The sequence below is a fragment of the Terrapene carolina genome, unplaced genomic scaffold (assembly GCF_002925995.2).
Source record: "Terrapene carolina triunguis isolate 2854851 unplaced genomic scaffold, T_m_triunguis-2.0 Scaffold131, whole genome shotgun sequence".
Taxonomy (NCBI): Eukaryota; Metazoa; Chordata; order Testudines; family Emydidae; genus Terrapene; species Terrapene triunguis.
In genome coordinates, this window is record NW_020664482.1 from 17,147,174 (window position 1) to 17,168,159 (window position 20,986).

Below are 20,986 nucleotides of genomic sequence, written 5' to 3' on the forward strand. Positions count from 1 at the left end.
TTTACCCATCAAAACAAATGACATCTATTGAAAGTAGGACAAAGGTGAAAAGTTCTTAAAAGGGGGTTAATTAAACAGATTCCTGCTAGATTCCTCAGAAGGACTATGGGGAAATCAAAGAAGAGAATGCCTCACTTAGAGAATCCATCTCAAGCGTACATTATTCTCATTGCATTCTGGACAGGACTCCAAGAGTCTAGTCTATTTTGTGTAGCTAGCCCATACTATGCAGAAATGATCAATAAAGCTCATAATTACTTATGTGTAACTCACTACCAAATTAGACTGCTTTAAAGAGATACCTGTGATGTGACAAGGCCAGGTTATATACATAGCAGCCATTTATTACAAACATCCAATGAAAAAGGTGAATATTAGTGATTTTGTCACCCAGCTATAATTAAGATTGTGCATGGCTGCTGTAAAAACATTTCATTTTGACTCCAGTTTAAATGAAAAAAGGAGAGGCCTATGACTGGTGCCAGTCTTAACCCTGAGCTTTCAGAAAAATCCATTTGGTCATTAAGTTATCCTCTGAGAAACACCACAGAGTTCAAGTGATTTTTTTTTTTTTTTTGCACTCTTCAGAATATGAATAAAGTGCAATTGATGGATGGCAGCAGTACAGATAACTAAGATCAAGTTTTAGTTCAAACTCTCTGAAAACATCTAAACTAAAATTCTTAGCAAGAATTGAAGCTCTCTGGGTACAGCAAGATGGGGCACAGTAGAAATATGCAGAGGTCACCGAAGAGACATGGTGGGGGAAGAACTAAATGTTTTAATGACATGTGAGAGTGAAGAGTTATTTAAATATCCTTCTTGCAATGTTCTGAGCACCACCCTAAATGTCACATGATTCTCCTCATACCTTTCCAACACAAAAAGTCTTTCCTCCTTCACCCCTATGGGTGGAGCTGAAAATTTGCAGCTCTTCAGCCAGTCTACTAGACCTCATCATCTCCTACTCCTGACACCATCCTCACTTTTCAGACACGCTGGTGTCCTGAGCCCTAAATACTTTTCTTGACCCTATTTGCATAAAGCACTGCCGCTTTCCTCCCCTTTGCCCTGAAGTTTATCAGGTGTGACATCTATAGCCATTACCTCAACTTCTTGGATCCCCTACAATTCTGCTTCCCTCTATACTCTAATGAAACAGATCTTACATAGGTCTCCAATATCGTACTCCAGGGTATGTACAAGGGCCCCATCTCTGTACCCATCTTTCTCAAACTGCTGTTTTCAATAGTTTCACACCATCCTTTTCCACCTTTTCTCCCTTGTGTGATATACTGTGTGTGTCTGCAGACTATTATTGTAGGCTTTTTGGAGAAGGAACCATGTTAAGTTAGTTCAACATCAAATGCACCAGCTCTCAATGAATAAATACTAGTACAAGAGAAGCAGGATTGGGGTGGGGGAGAATACAAAAAGAGAGAGAGATACCAGTCTATTTTCACTCTAAACTGAGCAATAGTGAACTCTGATTCAAAGGCCTGTAAATGGACCAAGTCCTTTTAGTATTTAGTAACAACAAAATGTCCAATTACAACTCAGAATAGTTTATGATATAGGAACTTCACTTTTTATTACGCACTGAGACACATCCTGGTTTATGGAATGAATACTGGAGAGGGAGGGAGGACACCCCCTCCAGCCCCCGGGCTCTGACAATCACTTGAGTGGCTTTGGGCAAGTCTCAACCTCTGTCTCCGTTTCCCCATCTATAAAAATGGGTACAATACTTATCTCCCTCACAGGTGTATTGTGAGGATTAATATGTTGTGACTAGTTAAAGCCTTGTGTAAATGCAATGCACTATTATGCAAATCTATGAGGAAGCTACTGCTAAATAGACAGGAACTGCATCAAAAGGACAAATTATTCAGTCTGAGACAAAAATAAAAGTGTATAGAACCAATACCAAGCTGTTCTAGGGTCTCAGATAAGTAATTTCTATTTTCTTGGCCTGATGGGAAGCTATTTCATTTGAAGAAAAATGACAATGTAAATTAAAATCTAAATCACTACAAGAGAGGTATCTTACTAACACGTCAAGTGTGAAGAAAACCTTCTATAGCATTTATCCAAAAGAAACTGTAGTAACTACACATTAAAGGCTGGGTCAATCACTTAAAAAAATGCCAATCTCAAAACCCAACATTGTGCTGTTTCATAGCTATCTTAATCAAATCACAAGCTTTATATAAAATCATTTCATTTTACACACACACTGCAATTTGGTTAGCAACAGCTTTGAATTTGCTTTTGTTTTGTAAAATAAAGACATGGGTTTTTAAATAATTTTCCTTTTTTCAAAGAAGGATGGTTTTTGTTTTAGGATCAAAGAATGAAGGGGCTATGCATCACACTTACAGAGACACAGAAGCTTTTTCTTCAGTGAGGCATGCAACCAAAGCAGCACCTCCTTGCTCACATTAATACAGCTGAGGCTTGCATATTAACCGATGTTCACTAGTAATAAAGGTTTCCCACCCCCTCCCTTGCTTCCTATCTACAAGCTTACATAGAAAAAGGAACTATGTCTATAATTTTTTTCCTCTACATTTAAGACAAGATACACCTGAAAAATGTTTGACTAGTTATTCTACTCTCTCCAATTATACCCCCCAAAACATTTTGGGCAATGGCAGCCAGGCTGTTTAATAAGACAATCCTAATGTCAGACATGACAGAATTCATATTCCCTACAACGTTTCAAACCTTTTATAAAATCCTGGAATATTCTATTTGCCAATCACATATAAAAACAAAAAGGGAAGAATTTGATCTTCTGGAAAGGGGAACTTGCTTACCTTGTAATTCTGCTTCTTTGAAGATAGCAGGCCAAATTCAGAGGGAAACCTAAGCAAGCCTCAGTCTAGAAGTAGTCAAAGTTGGTGTGATTCTTTTGGGGGCCAAAAGAAAGTGTATCATCGTAGACAATACACCAACTCAGACTCCTTTAGATTCACAGGGTGAAAGTCAGCATATTTAAATTAATCTAAGTGGAATTCAACTCAGACCCCCTGAAAACTATTTATGCCCACTCTACTGCTGTCTAAATTGGTGCAACGTATATACTGAGGAGCCAGAAAACGGTGTATTAAATGTGTAAAACTAAAGGGCCGCTCTACTTTAACTTGCACCTTTTTCTGGCATCCCTTGACATAAATTACATTACTTTAGATAGATGTGTAGGTGTAAGTAGTTCTAATGGGGTTTAAATGCAAGGGAATTTAAATTACACATTACCCGTGAATTTGGCCTATCATCTCATAAGATTCTCACTCTTGGATCTCAAGCCTCCAACCCAAAACTAGCTAATAGCTTCCAAAGCTATAGTTATTAAGGGCTGAACCCCTATTCCCCCCCCCCTTCTTCATGAAGTGGAACATTTCAAACTGATCGTTTGAGTAGTACAACCCACTGGGGCCCTCAATAGTCAGTGCCTTTTTGGGGGGTGGAGGGAGAGGAGGAGTAAAAGCATTACATTCACTTATGTACTACAAATGTAAAGGAAAAGGAAAGGGGGGAAAAACACCACACACCCAAAAGCAAATCCCCTAAACTTTGAGGGGAGATGGATAGATAACTGAGATCCTGCAAGATCCCCATCACAAACTGAGCATATCTGCAGTTACAACAATTTGAATGGGTGGTGCTTGGAAGTTCATTCCTAGCTGGAGATTGACCACAGGCAGAGAGGCCCATAGATCATCAGTTGTTCACAAGGAATGCAAGAATTCCAATGCTATCTCAAAGTCCACTGAGGTTTCCCCATGCAGACACATGCCATAGGTACTGTTACCATAGTTGCAGCCAAAAGACCTAATGCTGAGTCTGATCTGAACTGTGATTTGTAAATCCTCATTTTCAAACTGGTGATGTCTCCCTGCCAGGCAAACAATGTCTTGAATTTTGTTCTGAACAGGAAGATCTGTGCTGGAATCCACCCTGCAGTGCCCCTTTCATCTTAGCAGTACAATTACCTCTATGCAACAACCCAAGACCTGGAGTAGCTTACTCCTGAACCCCAGTGTTTCTGATTTTCATTTATATGATAATGTAAAGGCACCTTAACGTGGGTGCAAATCTAAGGAACCTTAATAGTGCCAGAGATGTAATACAGGCTTAGTGTAAATGAGCATATGGTCCAACATCACCTGAGCGGATTTCTGGACTCCTACCATTTCATACTGATCAGGAGATCCTCCAGGCAGGGAACTTGGGCACATTTAGCATGGTTGTGAGAAGATGCGTGCAATCACACACATTCCTCCCATCTGGGCACACCCACACCCCAAAAATTGCAGTGCAAAGATTTTTAAAAAAAAAAAAAAAAAGAGTTTTTCTGTTTCCATTGTTTGACTTGTCATTGATGTTACATATTACACTTATGTCTTTGGAAGGCTTTTTAAAATACTAGAACTAAGTACTATAGAAAATTAAAAGTAAAATGGTAACATCAAGAGTCTATTGTGCTAATTGGGCATATTGGGGGGGGGAAAGGGGTTTTTTACAACTATCTAGAACCGAAGAGGGGTTGGAAATTTGATGGAATCATTGGTGATTGTAGGTAGTAGGTGGATCAACCGTCACTAGATGTTAAAGAGAAGGGAGTAAGTGGACCATCAGGAAGGTCTGTTTTCCTATACTCTAGAAACTTCTGGAAGATGAGCAGGGCTTCAGATGACATAGTTTAATATAAATCTGACTTATTTTTCTGTCTTCGCAGTATTCAATTCAGTAGGTAACATTGTTTTACGGAAACTATAATATATATGAAAACTGTTCATCAATACTGCAAATATATTAATATTTAGTAATTAAGATTGTATGATTGTATCTGACAACACAACTAACATTGAAAGAAGCAATAGGAAACAAGCAACTGAATGGACTAAAGTAATGAAAAGAATTCTTCTATAACAACATGTAAACACTGTCAAGAGTTAAGTAACAAGAAAAAAAGGATTTGTGTTCATCTGAAAGTGCAGAAAACTGATTTCTTTGGATTCTTCAAGATCAAATGTGCCACTGAATGAAACTCTCTCTCAAAGTGGAAGGACAGACACTGATAAGATTGATTAGCTTGCAAGTGAGACACTTTCAATCTCAGGTGAGCAAAGTCACTGAAATGTAGCCACAATAAAAAGTCCCTATTCCTGACCTTTCAGGAGCTCTTCAAAAAAATAGCAAGTCTCCCTTAGTCTTTAACACCACAAAATGGCAAAGATCAATTGTTTATTATGACATATAAAAACAGAGGCAAAAACTTGAACTTAAAAGAAAACGGCAGCTTTCCAATATATTAATAATGTTGCCTTTAAAGTAGCCTTAAAGTGAAAATTTAAAGAAATGCTTGAAGCACCTAGCCCTGGGCACACTTCTCCAGGTATATTTAAACCCTCAAGCCCATTACAATATGCTACAAAGAAACTGCTTTATATCTTATTCAAAGTGTTGTACTTTTTTGACTTGGGTCAGATTCCATTTCAAGATTTTTATATGAAAAAAAAAAAAAAAAAAGAGCTCAGCAAAAGAGTTAAGTATCCAAAAGCTTTGCAAATCACCTCCAAAGTATAATTTCAGGGATAGATTCACTGCACTGCAACACCTAACTTTTGGTGCCTTGCCACCCATTGGACCCCACCACCCCAAGTCTGGGGTCTAAGAATGCCAGCAAGCCCAGCAGAGAGCTGTCTAAGCTAGCCACACCCTTGGGAACTTAGGCACCTAAGTCCAGGCCTGAGGAAGGTGCCTACCTGTTCAGGATTCTCAGGCCACATGCTCACTAGTGGAAATATAGGTGCCTAGGGGACTTTAACGGTGGAAATTTAGGTGACTAGGGATTTTAGGCACCTACAAAGTTAGGCGGCAGCAGGGTTCTGAGGACCTCAGCAGCACCTAAATGTTGGACTTAGGCACCCAAAAGGCTGTTAAGCACCTAAGTCCTTTTGTGGATCTAGCACTTAGTTTAATTTTCTAAACCATTTCTGTTCACCTTGGATTGCTACATTTTGGTCTTCCAGCCTACCCTGCTCTACATATACCAAATCAAAACTACTCTTCTCAACAGTTTGGAACAAGAGGAGTCCACTGAGCTGTGTATGGTCTTGAAGTTTTCTGACTCAAAGGATCAGGAAGGAAGGAGGGATAGAAGAGAAACCAGGAGTGAAAAAGGTAAGGTGGAATGGCAGTAAACTGACTGCTTGGACAGCTTTAAAGGGTGTAATTTAAAATAAACAAGAAAAAAATCCCAATGCTTTATACATAAAACTGTAAATTTTTCATAGAAAGGTAATTTACAGAGCTACAAGATATAGGGAAACAGAACTAGACTACAGTCTTTATAAATTAGATTCCAAACATGCTGCACCCCATTTGAACAGACTTGGGATGTCTGTATATTTCAATTTACATTTCATTTCCTGCAACTGTAGAGTTAAGTTCAAACAGAGAGAAAAGTCAGGATCCCGTTTAAAAAAAAGAAAAGGACATTTTAAACATACAGCAGGCATCTTCCCCCCTCTAATTACTCCTCAAAGAAACATATGCTAGATTATCTTAGTTTTCACAGGAGTGGACATCTGATGACTTATGAGTGAGTTGTAAAATTCCGTTAATAGAAAACTTTGCTTAGAAAAGATTTTAGTACAGTCTGACCATTTGGGCAATCTCCTGCAGTAACCTGGATAAACCTTACTGTATGAAGTTAAACTTCACCAAATTATGTTTAATAACTTTGGGGTCCATTGTATTAAAAATGCAATTGTTTATGTATGACTATGGAAATGTATGCAACTTCTCTAGGAAACGTGACTAATGTAAACAATCGAAAATGTCAGCAACTTCAAAGGACTTTTTGAAACAATTTAAACTTTTGAAATTAAGTGGGTGTCCCAGGAAATCTGTAGGAGGAAGGGAAGGGTATGCTAATGTAAACCCTCTGGTTAGGTGGGAACTCCCTGTTTGAAGCTTTGCCCCCCTTAGCAGGGGGCTGTCTGGCTGATCACCTATTCACGTTCTCTTCAAAGACCCCAAATTGGATAAAGGACTCACTTCCAGATTCATGGGGGTTCTTGTTCTGAGCAAAGGGTGTTAAAAACTTGAAACCGTGGGAAAACCACTGAGTGGGGTTTGAAGGACTGCTCACCAGCCAGAGCCCATGCTGGAGGTAGGTGATCTCTGGTGAACTTATTAGCATGCGTGTAGGTTCTTTTATGTTTTCTCTGTATTTCTTTTACCTTAAGAATAAAATGCACTTGCTTAGAAAGAGCTCTCTGGTACATTAACTGGGATAATTAGACTGTTGACAATCCTGAAGAGAAAGCAAAAAGACCTCTTTAGGCAGCCATCTTTTGCTGGGGATGTCACCGAGTAGGATTTACCTGATCCAGTAAATATCTTGGTCAGAAGGGAGAGATACATTTGTCTCCACCCAAGAAAGGAAATGGCTGGGGAGTCAAGAGTAGATGCCTTTGCTGAACCACAGAGGGGAAATACAGATACAGTTGTGCTGAACTGTGACACAGAGAATATCAGACTTCTGGAAAAAGCTGAATTAAATCCAGATATTAAGACACAGAACCTAAACAGAGAAGCTGTCATTCAAATGTTATCCTCATGCAGCATGAATAAGAATCAATTACTTTAAAAAATCCAGTTTAAATTAAAAAATTTGAATGTAAATTAAGTTACAGGTTTATTTAAAAAACTATTTAGAATTAATTTTGAAACTGACAACCTATGTTAAGTCCTAAACTTATTATAATCTAAATAAAACCATTTAAATTAAAATATAAAAAAAAAATATTAAGCCGTTTGCTGCCAAGTTTTAAAGGAAGTCAAGCCACTGAACTGGTGGAAGTCACTGGCTAAGCACCTGGAACAGTCTGATGTGCTAACCCAGCTTTTGACAGCAGTAAGCTCTTCTGCACGTGCAGAGAGAATAGCTTCTTTACCTGAGTTTATTCAACTAGTTCAGTTCAATGCTTATTTCAGTCACAGTTAAAAAATCAACTGGGAGTTGAAAAAGTAGAAAAGCTTGTTTTCCTCTTCCAATCTATGAATAAAAGCTAGGTATGAGAGGGAGGATTTACTAGTTCTAAAAATCAAGGATATGGTGACCAGAAACAATCACATCAATTAATAAACTACAGACAATACTTCCTTTGTTTAAAAAAAATCAGTTAGTTTAAATACAAATCATGTTTTGAAAAATGTTTTCTCTTATGCATCCAATACATAAGGTACTTTTATTTAATACAAAAAAGTTAAATGCTGGTTTGGGGCATTTTATTTGAAATGTAATTTCCATCCAAACAGATTTTGAAACAAATCACAAGTAAAAAATGACACACACATAGTAAATAAAGAATGCATCAGTCACCATTTTCTAATGTTAAAAATGCAAACATTAAGAGTCTGAATAAACGTAAGTCAAGCTATATAATATCTAAATAAATATGTATAGATATAATGTATCCTCTTGGTTAGCAAAAAGCACCAAATTTAGTGTAAAGGCTATATTCAAATGCAAATAAATATGTTTGAATGGCTATCAACTAATGAGAATCAACCTCGTTTAGAAAATAAAGAGTACGGATGCAAAACACAATTAAAATCAACGATTTAAATGAAGGTTTCTTGCTTGATTTAAATCATGATTATAAATCAAAGCAACTTAAATTACTGATTTTATCAATCCACCCTGTCTTGCTTCCATCATCTTTAATGGTTAAAAACTTCATGTTAAGAATGTAGACAGATAAAGCCTTCAAGGGGAGACTAGCAAAGTTTTCTTTTATTTCCTGTACTTTAAATTAGAATTGTGGCTAATTCTGATTCCCCCAAATCATACACAGATCCAAGAAAACAGCACAGCACTAGTTCCCTCCCATGGTCATGCACTCCAATGCTCATGCTGTTTAAGTAGACCACTGTGTTCTATGCAACCTCAGGACCTGAAATGTACATCCTAGAATGTTCCTTTGCAGGCACGACAGTGGGGGAGGGGAACTCTTAGTGTATTCTGATACAAGTCTTTCAGATAAGTTTCTCCTCCCCCCCACTTCCCACAAAAGGGTCCATCAAAACAATTTCTTTACACACTGAGTAGTAGTTGATTTTCTGAAACACCCCTCTTGCCCTATATTTTCTTTGTTTCTTAGAGCACTCGTTTAAAATGGTACACATTCAGGGCCTGATCTGCGTGCACCATTTTTATACAATTGCACAGAAAAGATGCTGGCTTAATTTGCACACCTAACCACTATGACTACAAAAATGTAAACCAGACAATTCAGCACACGTTTAATTACGGTAATTTGCATGTGCAATTACCAAAACTGTATATACACATATCAAAGACCTGATTCAGGAAATTCCTATTCAGAAAAGGCAGTGAAATATGTGCTTAACTTTAAGCACATTAACCACATGCTTAATTGCTTTCCTAATGGGGATATATTTAAATAGATACTCAATGCTTTTGGGGGCTCAAGTAACTGTGTCCAAAATGAGACTTGTAATTGTATTGATTTTGTACTCATAATTACATGCCTGACCTTTTAAAAAACAAACAAGAAAAAAATCTAGCTCTCACAGTGTTAACAAATGTAAAAAATTCCAATCCTTATTTTCATTCAGCAAATTTTATTCACAAACTGTTCAATTTACTTTAACAATTTTCTCAAAGAAGTTTGCAAACTCTCAGTGAATCTCAATGTCAAGGTGTCAAGAAGAAAAGAGTTTAAAATTAAAATGCACACAAGAAAGTGTGGAAGTTACTGTTACAAATGATCAGTACACATTTTGATTTATGAATTCATTTACCTGCAAATGCAGTTACACTGTTCTTGGGGGCCTAACATTTTCAGACGTTGTTAAAAAACCTTCTTACACTTTTACAACATCCTTATTTTGCAAAGAATGTGCCTTGTCTTTCGTAACAGTGGCTTCTGCTTTTTCTATTTTGGCAAATAGCGGTAAAGTTTCGAGGAAGACATTTTCTGACACACTCTTATCTTGTCTCCAGACACCATACTGAGAGTTAGGAAACTTATTGCCACTCAAGACAAGTATAGATTTGGGGGAAGAGACAGAAAGAGGGGGGGATGTATAACAATTCAATATACATTGGACAACACGACTATTTCTCTTAAAATTCTGCCTTGAGCAGAGCAAAGCAACATCTACTGAAAAATGATTTACCTTACCTTTGCAAATTTTAGAATAGTTTAGAAATTCAAAACTTCACTTTTTTTTCCAAAGACAGAAAGTGTGAAAAATAGTTTATATTTGCACAGAAATGTATATGCTGCTAGCTTCTAAACTACTATGGCCCAGAACTTGAGCTGCAGTGAAGATGTACTTGGCAAAGCTTAGGAGAGGGAGTAGGATTAAAGGTGGATTTAAGCCACTCTTGCATTTTGGGGCTCTCTGGTTGGTTCCTAGCATTAAGTAGGGCAACTTGTTTTACAGCCTATACCTATGGCCTCAAGAGGCGATTTCAACAACCTGGATTCTTGACAGTGTAGGGAGCAATCCCAGCAAGGGCCCTATTCCTGGCCATGTCCCTTGTATCAAGGGCTGAGAACTTGTCTATATTAGGAATGTCTGCACCCATGTATCTATATCAGCGCAAACCACCAGTCTAGAGACACTATATTGATGTAAAGTGGGGCTCGCACCAATGAGACTTACCTTGGTTTGAAACAGCAGCAGTTTCAAACTGAGGTAAACTGCAGAGATACTATACATCTGTGCTGATGGTTTACACCCATGTAGCTACACTAGTGAGAAAATCCCTAATGTAGAAAAATCCTGAGACCAGGGTGATTTAGCAACTAGCTGGAGAATCTCCTAGGCAGGGAAAATCCTCAGAAGGCAAGGTCTGCCAAGTTTAGGACTGTTTTGTGCCACTGGAAGATCCAGCTCTGAGAGTTTAAACTGTTTTTTTCTTCCATAATATCGTACTCATTGGGCAAAGTCCAGCTCCCACTGAAGTTAATGGGAATATGATTGAGTCTATTAAGAAATTAGATACTGGTATCAAGTATCAGAGGGTAGCTGTGTTAGTCTGTATCTACCAAAACAACAAGGAGTCTGGTGGCACCTTAAAGACTAACAGATTTATTTGGGCATAAGCTTTCGTGGGTAAAAACCTCACTTCTTCAGATGCATAGAGTGAAAGTTACAGATGCAGGCATTATATACTGACACATGGAGAGCAGGGAGTTACTTCGCAAGTGGAGAACCAGTGTTGACAGGGCCAATTTAATCAGGGTGGATGTAGTCAACACTGGTTCTCCACTTGCGAAGTAACTCCCTGCTCTCCATGTGTCAGTATATAATGCCTGCATCTGTAACTTTCACTCTATGCATCTGAAGAAGTGAGGTTTTTACCCACGAAAGCTTATGCCCAAATAAATCTGTTAGTCTTTAAGGTGCCACCAGACTCCTTGTTGTTTTTGTTTAGGTACTGGTAGTTGATCAAGTTCTCTCACCAGCCAATTTCCTACTTAACTGAAGAGGTAAGTAAATAAATGGTATAAAATTTACTTTGAAAAGCAAATTTCTCTATTATGCTAGCTGATAATTTATGTAATTTGACTTAGTTTCTAGAACTGCAGTTCTAGTTAAATTTCAATTCTGCAATATTTTTCCTTTCAAATTCATTTAGCTGTCCTAAAGTGGTACAAAAGGCATACAATAAAAAAAATAAATAAAATAAATACATTTCTAAAAATCTGGGAAATTGTAATTTAGGAAAAAACAAAGATATCTTTTTGTTTTACAAGCAGCAATCCATGATACAACTATGTAATTAACAGATCAAAGATAGTTAAAAAAGCTTCATGAGCAAGACTGAATCGGGATTCTTCTCCACATCAACCTACTTTTCTTTAACTTACTTTATACAGAAAGATATGAGGTTAATCTGTACACTTTTCCTGTCAGCACAACCCCACACAACAGTCCACCACCCTTGTACAACATTGAAGAAGATGCAGCAAATTCGAAATTCATTGCATTACCTGCTCACATCAATGACTAATATTTTGGGATAACATTTTGTAAAAGGATACAAGGACTGACAGTAGTAAAACAGACTACATGATTCACAGTCAGCTCATACAAATACCCAAAGATAAAAGGTACTTGGAGAAATAAGAACTTAAGATGGAACATGTTTCTATTACTTTAGACTATCACTGAATCACAGTAATAGCTGGGAAACCATTTAGCTTTATTACATTTTGTAAGTATACAGTAACAAAGCAAGAATAATGCATCACAAGATGTACTTTTATAATATGACAAGTTTAGCTTAAATAATTACTGAATAACATTGATTCAGCAATGTACAAAAAGTTGGGGATGGGAAGGGAAAATGCATTAGTCCTTTTCTGCATCGAAGGGGACATTGTCCACAGAACAGTGGAGTTTACATGGGAGGGGAAGATATGTCCATCTCATCCCTGCTCATCCATCAGTGGTTGCATCTCTGATAAGTCCAGAATGTATATGTTTAGTAGCCTATTTTGTAAAAAGGTCTTCTCAGCATATGTCCCCCTCTACAACACTCCAATGTTAAATCTATGGTAAGTGGGGACAAACTGCCTTTTTCGTACATCAGGAATTATTGGTATGTATCTTAGCAAATATAGATTAGTTAGAATCTAGTTGACATACTGGAGAACTTTTCTATTATGTTGTAAATCTAGAATGTAACTGGACAAAAGAAAGGCTGATGAAATTCCTAGAAATGTCATAATAATTAATCTATAGACATCTTTGCACTGGAGAGAGTCTTCCCAAAAGTGAAATAAATACTACAGTGGAGCAGTGAACCTTTAAAATTGTTTAAACAGTTTCTCCTCATAGTGTGATCACTTCTCTGTTTTAGGTGGAGACTCCCTCCAAATTGACATAGGTGGATATTGTGTCAGATTATCAGCTCTCTATTCTGGACTGCTCTTCCATCCGAACTAAAATTTCAGTCTGTATTTTTGATATTTCCTTGTGATGTCCACTATCAACTAAGACTTAAAATGAATGGCCAAAATGGAGCTCCCAATCTTTCCCCGGAAATTCTCCCTTTTCTACATCACTGTGGTCAACACCACCATCCTCAACGACTCAAGCCTATAATCTTGGCTCAATCTCTGACTCGGTCCTTTCTTTTGACCCACGCATACACACTGTGTCTAAATCTTGCCACTTCTTCCTATGCAATATCTCCAAGATCTGATCTGACCTTTCTTCTCCATCCATACTGCTGAAACTCTTGTCCAAGACCATATCATCTCACACTTTGACTTCTATAATCTTCTTCTCTCTGGACTCGCTATCTCTAATTTCATCCCCCTCAAGTCTGCTCAAAATGCAGTGCACTAACATTATCTTCCCGGCTCATCACTGACTGTCACCTCCCCTGTGTACACTCTTTTTTTTTTTTTTTTTTTGACTCCCCTTTGTCCACCGCATCAAGCACAAACTTCCTGCTCTTGCTTTCAAAATGCTTGACAACTTTATCAAGCCTTTTCTCTAATTGCAAGGTTGACTCCTATCTTCACTCTGCCAACAACGTCAATCTCGATCACCTGATTCTAACACTGCATCTACACTAGATAACTTACAGCAGCACAGCTATACCAATGCATCTGCGCTGCTGTAGGCTGTCTCATGTAGCCACTGTATGACAACAGCAGAGAGTTCTCCTGTTGACATAACCCACCCCCAACAAGTGACAGTAGCTATATCCAGGGGAGAAGTTCTCCTGACAACATAGTGCTGTGCACACTACCACGTATGGTGGCGTAACTTATGTTTCGGGGGTGGGGGGGGTGGGGGGGGTGTCACACCCCAGAACGACATAAGTTTTGCCCACATAAGTGGTAGTGTAGACATGGCTTCAGCTTCTCTAAAAGTGCGTTTAGACTTTCTCCCATGCTGCCTCTTATGAATGGGAAAAGCTCGCAGTCAAAATCCACAAAGCCGCCATACCTTATCCTCCTTCAAGTCCCTCTTCAAAACTCACTTCTTCTGTAATGCACACAATGACCTGCAACCTGATGAAGGCTAGGCAAGTGGTAAGTTGCATTTACCATTTGTCATGGGTTCAGAGTCAGACATCTGCACATTTCACAAATTTTATTACCCCATCTCCCCCGCCTTCCACCCCAACCCATTTGTCTCATCCACCTGTTAACTTTTGTCTTTTAGACTGTAAGTTCTTTGAGGGAGGGACTGATATTTTATGATTGTACAGTTCCTAAGCACAATGGAGCCCCACCCGGGCTGGCATCTAGGTGCTACTGCAATATAAATGTTAAATAATAAAAAACAAAAATGACTGGTATCATGCAATTTTTGAAAGCTGTACTCATACTGTTGGATATGGCAATTATGTGGGGTTCTATATTTATGGTCCAAGTGACTTACAGATTAAATCTGCTCAGTTTACAAACAGGTTTCTAGCTGCTCGCCCTACAAACTCAACTTAGAATCTATAGGACAAACTGTTTGCCAGTGAAAGGGTAAACACATCTGATCGCTCTAGAACTATGAAAAGCCAGAAATTCTGGAATTTTACAGCAATAATGGATTCTGTATATCTAGTTACAGTTCACTATAGAGCATTACTGCTGAAGAAGATTGCTAAAATTTTCTAAATCACTGGCCTGAAGTACAACAATTTTCAGTAAGTGGAATGGATTCTCTTTTGGATTTCATCCAGTAATATTTTATGTTTTGGATCCAATTTTTGCAAAGCAAATGCAACAAAATTACAGAGACCCCAGATATTTGTCAACATTTTAAAGAGAACTGCCATTTTAATAAGTAACCATGTTTGTCAGTTTAGTCTTATTAATCTTTTGTACATTTTGGTTTTTTATCTTTATTTAATTACCCTGTCTGCTTCATCACATTGTTTAAAAGCTCTCAAAACTTTAGTTGTCTAAAGAAGTCCATCATCAATCCCAACAACATTTATCTTCTCTTGCTATCTAGTTAAAAAAATTATACTGCAAACTCAGCTTTTTAGCAAGAGCTATAAACAATAAAACAAGCTGGCTTGGCATGGGTGGGAGTGAAGAACCACCCTGTTCCCTTTGGAAAAAGATGTCATTCAAAAGTGCCTCACTAAGGCTTTATCTACACTGGAACGTCGTTGGCAAAACTTTTGTTGTTCAGGGGCGTTTAAACACTCCCCCTACCTCCCGAACGACAAAAAAGTTTTACCGACGAAAAGCACCGGTGTGAATAGCGCTTTGTCGGCAGGAGCACACTCCTGCGGACAAAGCTACTGCCGCTCTTTGGGGGTGAAAGTTTTTTTTGTCGGCGGGAGAGGTCTCGCCCACCGACAAACAGCAGCTACACTGCGTGCCTTTTAGCAGCACGGCTGTAGCGGCACAGCTGTGTCGCTAAAACGTGGGTAGTGTAGACAAAAAATTTAGCCTGTATATTTAGGTTAACAACCCTCTCTCACACATTTTAGCATCATTTGTAAGTATATCCATGAATTTTAGTTATATTAAATTATTTAGGGAAACTAAAATCAACCAGAAAAAGTTTACAAAAATTGAACTCTTACCATCCACCAAAACAAAGTTATGCTACTAAACACGAACCCCAAAGGGAACTCATTATATTTACTAAATTCGCTAACACTATTGAGTCGTTAGCCTCTATAGTAAAAAAAAATGTTTGCACATTTTGATATCAATATGTACTTAACATTTAGTTATTAACTGATGTGATACTTTGTATAATTTTATAATTCTACATAAATAAAGAATACAAATAGATGGATCCATTATGAACTCTGTGTGTGTTGCCTACAAAACTTAACATTCACAATTAACAATTCCCATTAAACTGCTTATATCCACTTCCCTTACAATTATACTCAAATCCGAAAACAAAAATATACTACTTTAAGTATTAATAACCACTTTCAATTCCCACTCTCTTCACATGTGATAAAAGGGTAGCTTCATGAAAACAACATGCTGACATAATAAACCAAATTTTAAGATGAGGGACAAAAAATTATGAGATATTCATTCCCAATAGTAAAAGTGTTACTTCACAAAAAGAAGGATCTCTCAGTTATCCTTCATGTTATCATAGTTAACCCAACTGTCTAGCTGGTGACTCATTTGTTGGATTCAAAAGTCAGATTTTCCAGGAAGTTATTTCTCTATGTACAGTGTACTTTTTCCAGTTAATTTCTTTCCAGACCACAAAACAGTGACAACACTGTACACCATGAAGTTTCTATAATCACTAAAGAAAAACTATCACATGCCATACAGTTTATAAATAGCAACGAGTTTTATTCAACCGTTTAATTTTAATTCTTAGTTCAGTTGTCACCATATTCTTTAAGTTTCATGAGGTATACCTGATATTTGTTTTATAGTAGTTCCTAAAGGTTCAAGTTCCATTCTGCAAGGCACTGTACAAACATAACAAAAGAGCTTTAAGAGCTTAGAAAATAAGTAGATTTTAGTGTTCAACTGACCATGTGAATCATCAGAATTAAAAATGAAAGTTTTACACCACTAGAAACCTGAAATACCCCCCCTTTCCAAAACTGTAAAAACATTCCTTTCTAGCCATAGTTGTTTGCAAGATATTGACATTAAAATCACATCGGTGGAGGTAGTGGCTAGAGCATTAGACTGCAATTTGGAAGACCTGGGAGATTCCCAGCTCTGCCATTGGCCTGCTGGATGAGCTTGGACAAGTCAGTCTGTCCTTCAGTTTCCCCATCTGTAAAATGAGGATTGTGATCCTTAGCTCCTTGGTAGAGCACAGTGATGTACTAATGAAAAGTGTTATATACGAGCCAAGTATTCTTCTGATTGGGTGTGGGAGGAACACATGGTGGCAAACTTCAATTTAACACGGTTTTAGTGGTTATATCTCAAGAATTGTTATAATAGAACTAATGATGTATACTGTCTGAAAGCTTGAAAACGCAGCCTTCAAACAGAACAATTGTTAAAATTTTACTCAAAGGGACTCACTAGATTATTGATAATCAACATAAAATAGCACAGGCATTTTACTTTTGTTCAATATTTGTTACTAAATATTAACTTCGTAAAACAGTTTCACAAAACTTGCTTCAAAAGCTATGTGTCAATTTTAACAAGTGAAAAAAAAAGTCCAATATTTTTTCTCCATTTTACTGGACGAGCATAGCACCTCAAATGTGGAAACAGATCTGCTTATAGTGCAAGTGATCTCGTAAGCCTTTACTAAGAGAATAATAATGTGTACTTCTGTCATGGTTAAAAGTTTTGCCAGACTACTAGAGATTTATACTGTAAATATTCAACAATGCAGCAAAAATACTAAAAAAAAAATGTTTTAAAGTAGGCAACCCTTTTGCATTAACACTTTGTGTTTCATTACCTGCTGGAGGGAGCAGGAGAACCCTCTTGCAGGCCAATCAACTTTTTCTAAACATTGCTCCTGAACCAGTGATCAAAAGCAAAAACCCTCAAAATCCAAACTCTGACTAAGAACTCAAGAGCCTTTGGACACCATTATATGTTTCAGATTTGTCATCCTGACAGACTTAATGGATAAGACTGATTACCTCTGCCTCATTACAACCTTCAGCTATCCCACAACTTCCCAATGTTCAAGGGTCTCTCAACTAACATTTAAACTGTTACTAAGGCTCATGAACTTTCTGAGACTGCTTCAGTTTCAACTAGAACAGAACTGATCAGCTTTTCTTTCTCCCTAGTGAACTTGGATGAGTGCTTGTTCCTTCTCTTCTCTTGATCTGGCAGGCGTATTTTAATTCTCAAAAAAGGGTGAGGATAACATTTGTGTTTCAACCTGTGTAATAGTATAAACTGATCATTAGATTGTCTTTAATATGCTAATTAAGCTACATGTGAGGAAAGAAGACAAACAGCAATTTGCAGGGTGGGCCAATAAGGCAGCTCTCCAGGTCATTACAGCCATTTAAGTATGAGTCACACAGCAGTACACTATCAAAGTATCAGGACAAACAGCAATAAAATTTTATCCCCTGCCTCCAAAAACAAAGATTTAAACAATTCTTTCCCCAGTTATTTATTACTCCAGTCCTCTTTTAGTTGAAGCTCAGTTGATACTCTCCTAGATTGTTTTAAATAAAATTAGATTGAAGATCTTTTTACTAGGAAGTGGATGCAAGAATCCTTTCTTCTCAAAAGTGAACTGAAGGAACAAGTAGAAACAGGGGTCTACTGGGAACACGGGAGCTCCTAGAAATCCATAGATACCAAATTATGTCCAAGGAATACAACTACAATTCAGTCTTGCTAGTCTTGCTTATCTCATATCATCCAAAACCAACTTTTTTCCCCATGAGTTAATTGATCCAAAATTCAGGATGAGACAAACCCACTAGGTCTTTTCAGAATAAGACAGAGAATTTACTCGGACAGTGCTCACAAAAGTGAACAAGGTGAACTGCACCTATTGCTGCATTCCAGTGAGCATAAGAAAATAAAATAAATAAATGGAGGCAATGTCCAGCAGTAAGTAAACCTGAGCAGACTTAGGAGTTCCTGGAAGGATTGGATAAGCTTTACAAGCTTTTGCTCCCACCCATCCACAAGAGGAATGATGTGATTTCTACACCTTCAAATGCAAAATTAGGAAGAGAGAGTTTGAAATTGTAGAGGCAATAGTAGAAGGGCAGTAACAAGGCACTAACCTAAGGCTCTAATTTAAGATGAAAGAGAAAAACAGAGATTCATTCAATATTGAATTAAAAAATAACTTAGCCTTCCTCAGCAGGCATGGCTGGTTCATTTTCATTTTCTAGAATTGATCACACATCACTGAAGTTACTAGTTATAGTACATGCTCCGGATTCTCAGAACAAAATTTTTGGTAGCCATCTCTTGCTAATGGCTGCTCTGACACTTTTTCCTAAAATAATTAACTTTAGGAAAAACAAATAAATATGCACATATACATGTCCAAATAATTGTAATTTATTTATGTAGGAGTTTTTTTGCAGACTCAATAATAAAAATAATGTAGAGTTGTCTCTATTCTTTACTGAACCTAAACAGAACAGAAACACTAATAGGTGCTTTGCACATTCTTGCCTCTTTTTTGTTGTTGTTGCTTCTTTTTTTAAAAAAAAGACTTGCTAGCTACTAAGTCTGCTTGAAAAGTGTTATTAACAAACATACAAATATCACTTTTTACAGCAGACTTACTCAGCCCTGGCAAGCCTAGGGACAAATTAAGCCCTGGATAGGGAAGTGAGTAGGGCGGGCAATAGGAGCTCCAGCGATGGAGGAGGTGTGAGCTTGGAGCCAGAGCCCACCACCTCGTGCAGCCAGGGAACTGAGTCCAAAGTCTCATGTCCAAGTGACGGGCCCGGTGATGGAGTTCAAAGCCCTGTGGCTGTAGCCTGCCCCCCACCCAGCCTGCTCCTCCAGCTTTTGTGTCTCCAGAGGGTGGCAGGGCCCAACCACTGGTGGCGGCCCCAGGGGAGGGGCCGCTGCTCTGCCCCTCCAGGAGGCTCTGGCTGCAAGAAAAGCCCCTGATGGCTGCATGTGGCCACTGTGGCTACATTTGAGAGAAACAGGAAATTTGTGATTGGGAGCAACAATTAAAGAGGGTGGGGGAGGGAATTATGTTTGAAAACTAGCTGCAACCAAGGATTCAGAATCTGCATTAGCACAATCAGAGCAGTATCAGATTATATTTAACAAAATGTAATATATCACAGTGTCAAGAGAGTTATTTTTCTTAATTCAGCTTTTTTCTTAAGTTACAAGTAAAAATGAATTTTGGTCAAAGATATCATAATTAATTCACTCCTACGCTATAAACAGTGAGAGAAAATCTGTTCTGCTTTCAATAGTTCATTCACCTACACTTGAGAAGTGATCCTGTGTATTTTTAAGCATTGCAGCAAGTCACTCAGGTTGTTAAAATATGTTACCACAAGATTAAAATGTTTCTCCAAGAAGTATTATCCCTTCCATACTGACTTCAAAGATCCAGGGTATATGTCAATGTGCAGACATATTACAGTAGGTTATTTAAAGTTATTTTTAATATACTACTCTGCCAATATAAAACTGCCTCAGTTTGAAGAGAAGTTTAAAAAGCCACAAGCCTCAAATCCAAAAAGGGCAGTTACTGGTCAAGTAACTGCAGAATTTTAATTATTAACTACTAAAAGACAGTTAAATAAAACTCCCGATTTGTGAATTTTTCAGAATGACCGATGTACATTATTTCCCGTCATGTTTATAAATCTAAATTATGAAAACTACCATGAAAGAAATTAGAATAAATTCTGTTTTACAGCCTTTAGCCTCCCTTCTAAATCTAGAGACACCTGCATTTTAAAAGATCTTTTATTTTAAAGGCTCCAAGACAATTAGCATAAAAATGTTATGCAAAACATGTAAGAAGAAACATGATACAAGAGTGGGAGGGGAAAAGGTGGGGTGATATTAAGCTGTATATAACATTTTCTCTGAACAGAGTAATGTTTGGTCTTGAAGAAACATACTTGAACTATATATAATTCTTTCCTATAGTTTATTATAACCCGATTCTCATTATCCACCTCAGTTTCTACAAGGTGCAATAATAAGGTATACATTAACAGAACGCTGTTTGAAGTAGCTTTAGAGTTCTGCACTCGAGGACAAAATTCCATGACTCAGATTCATATAATCAAAAATGCAAAATGCTTGCCTCTTAATATCATGTGACAACTTCAAAGAGGAAGCTGTTTTGTTCAATGAATTCCTAAAAATGTAAACATTAGAAATCAAAATCCTGTATTATTTTAGTACTATATAGTCGCACCACCTTAGAATCCAATTTTGCCTAGGCCTAAAAAACCTCAAGGCAGACCAGTTTTCTTTTTCCATCCATTTAGGGTTAACATCCTGCCCCTCCTCTTTCCATTTCATGAATG

The 20,986-nt window shown here is 37.6% G+C and overlaps 1 protein-coding gene across 1 annotated transcript in view; it reads right to left on the bottom strand.

Annotated features, from left to right (window-relative positions):
- Positions 1-20,986, bottom strand: part of IRS4 (insulin receptor substrate 4) — a 29,068-nt gene that overhangs the window by 947 nt on the left and 7,135 nt on the right. The gene's annotated exons all lie outside the window — the stretch shown is intronic.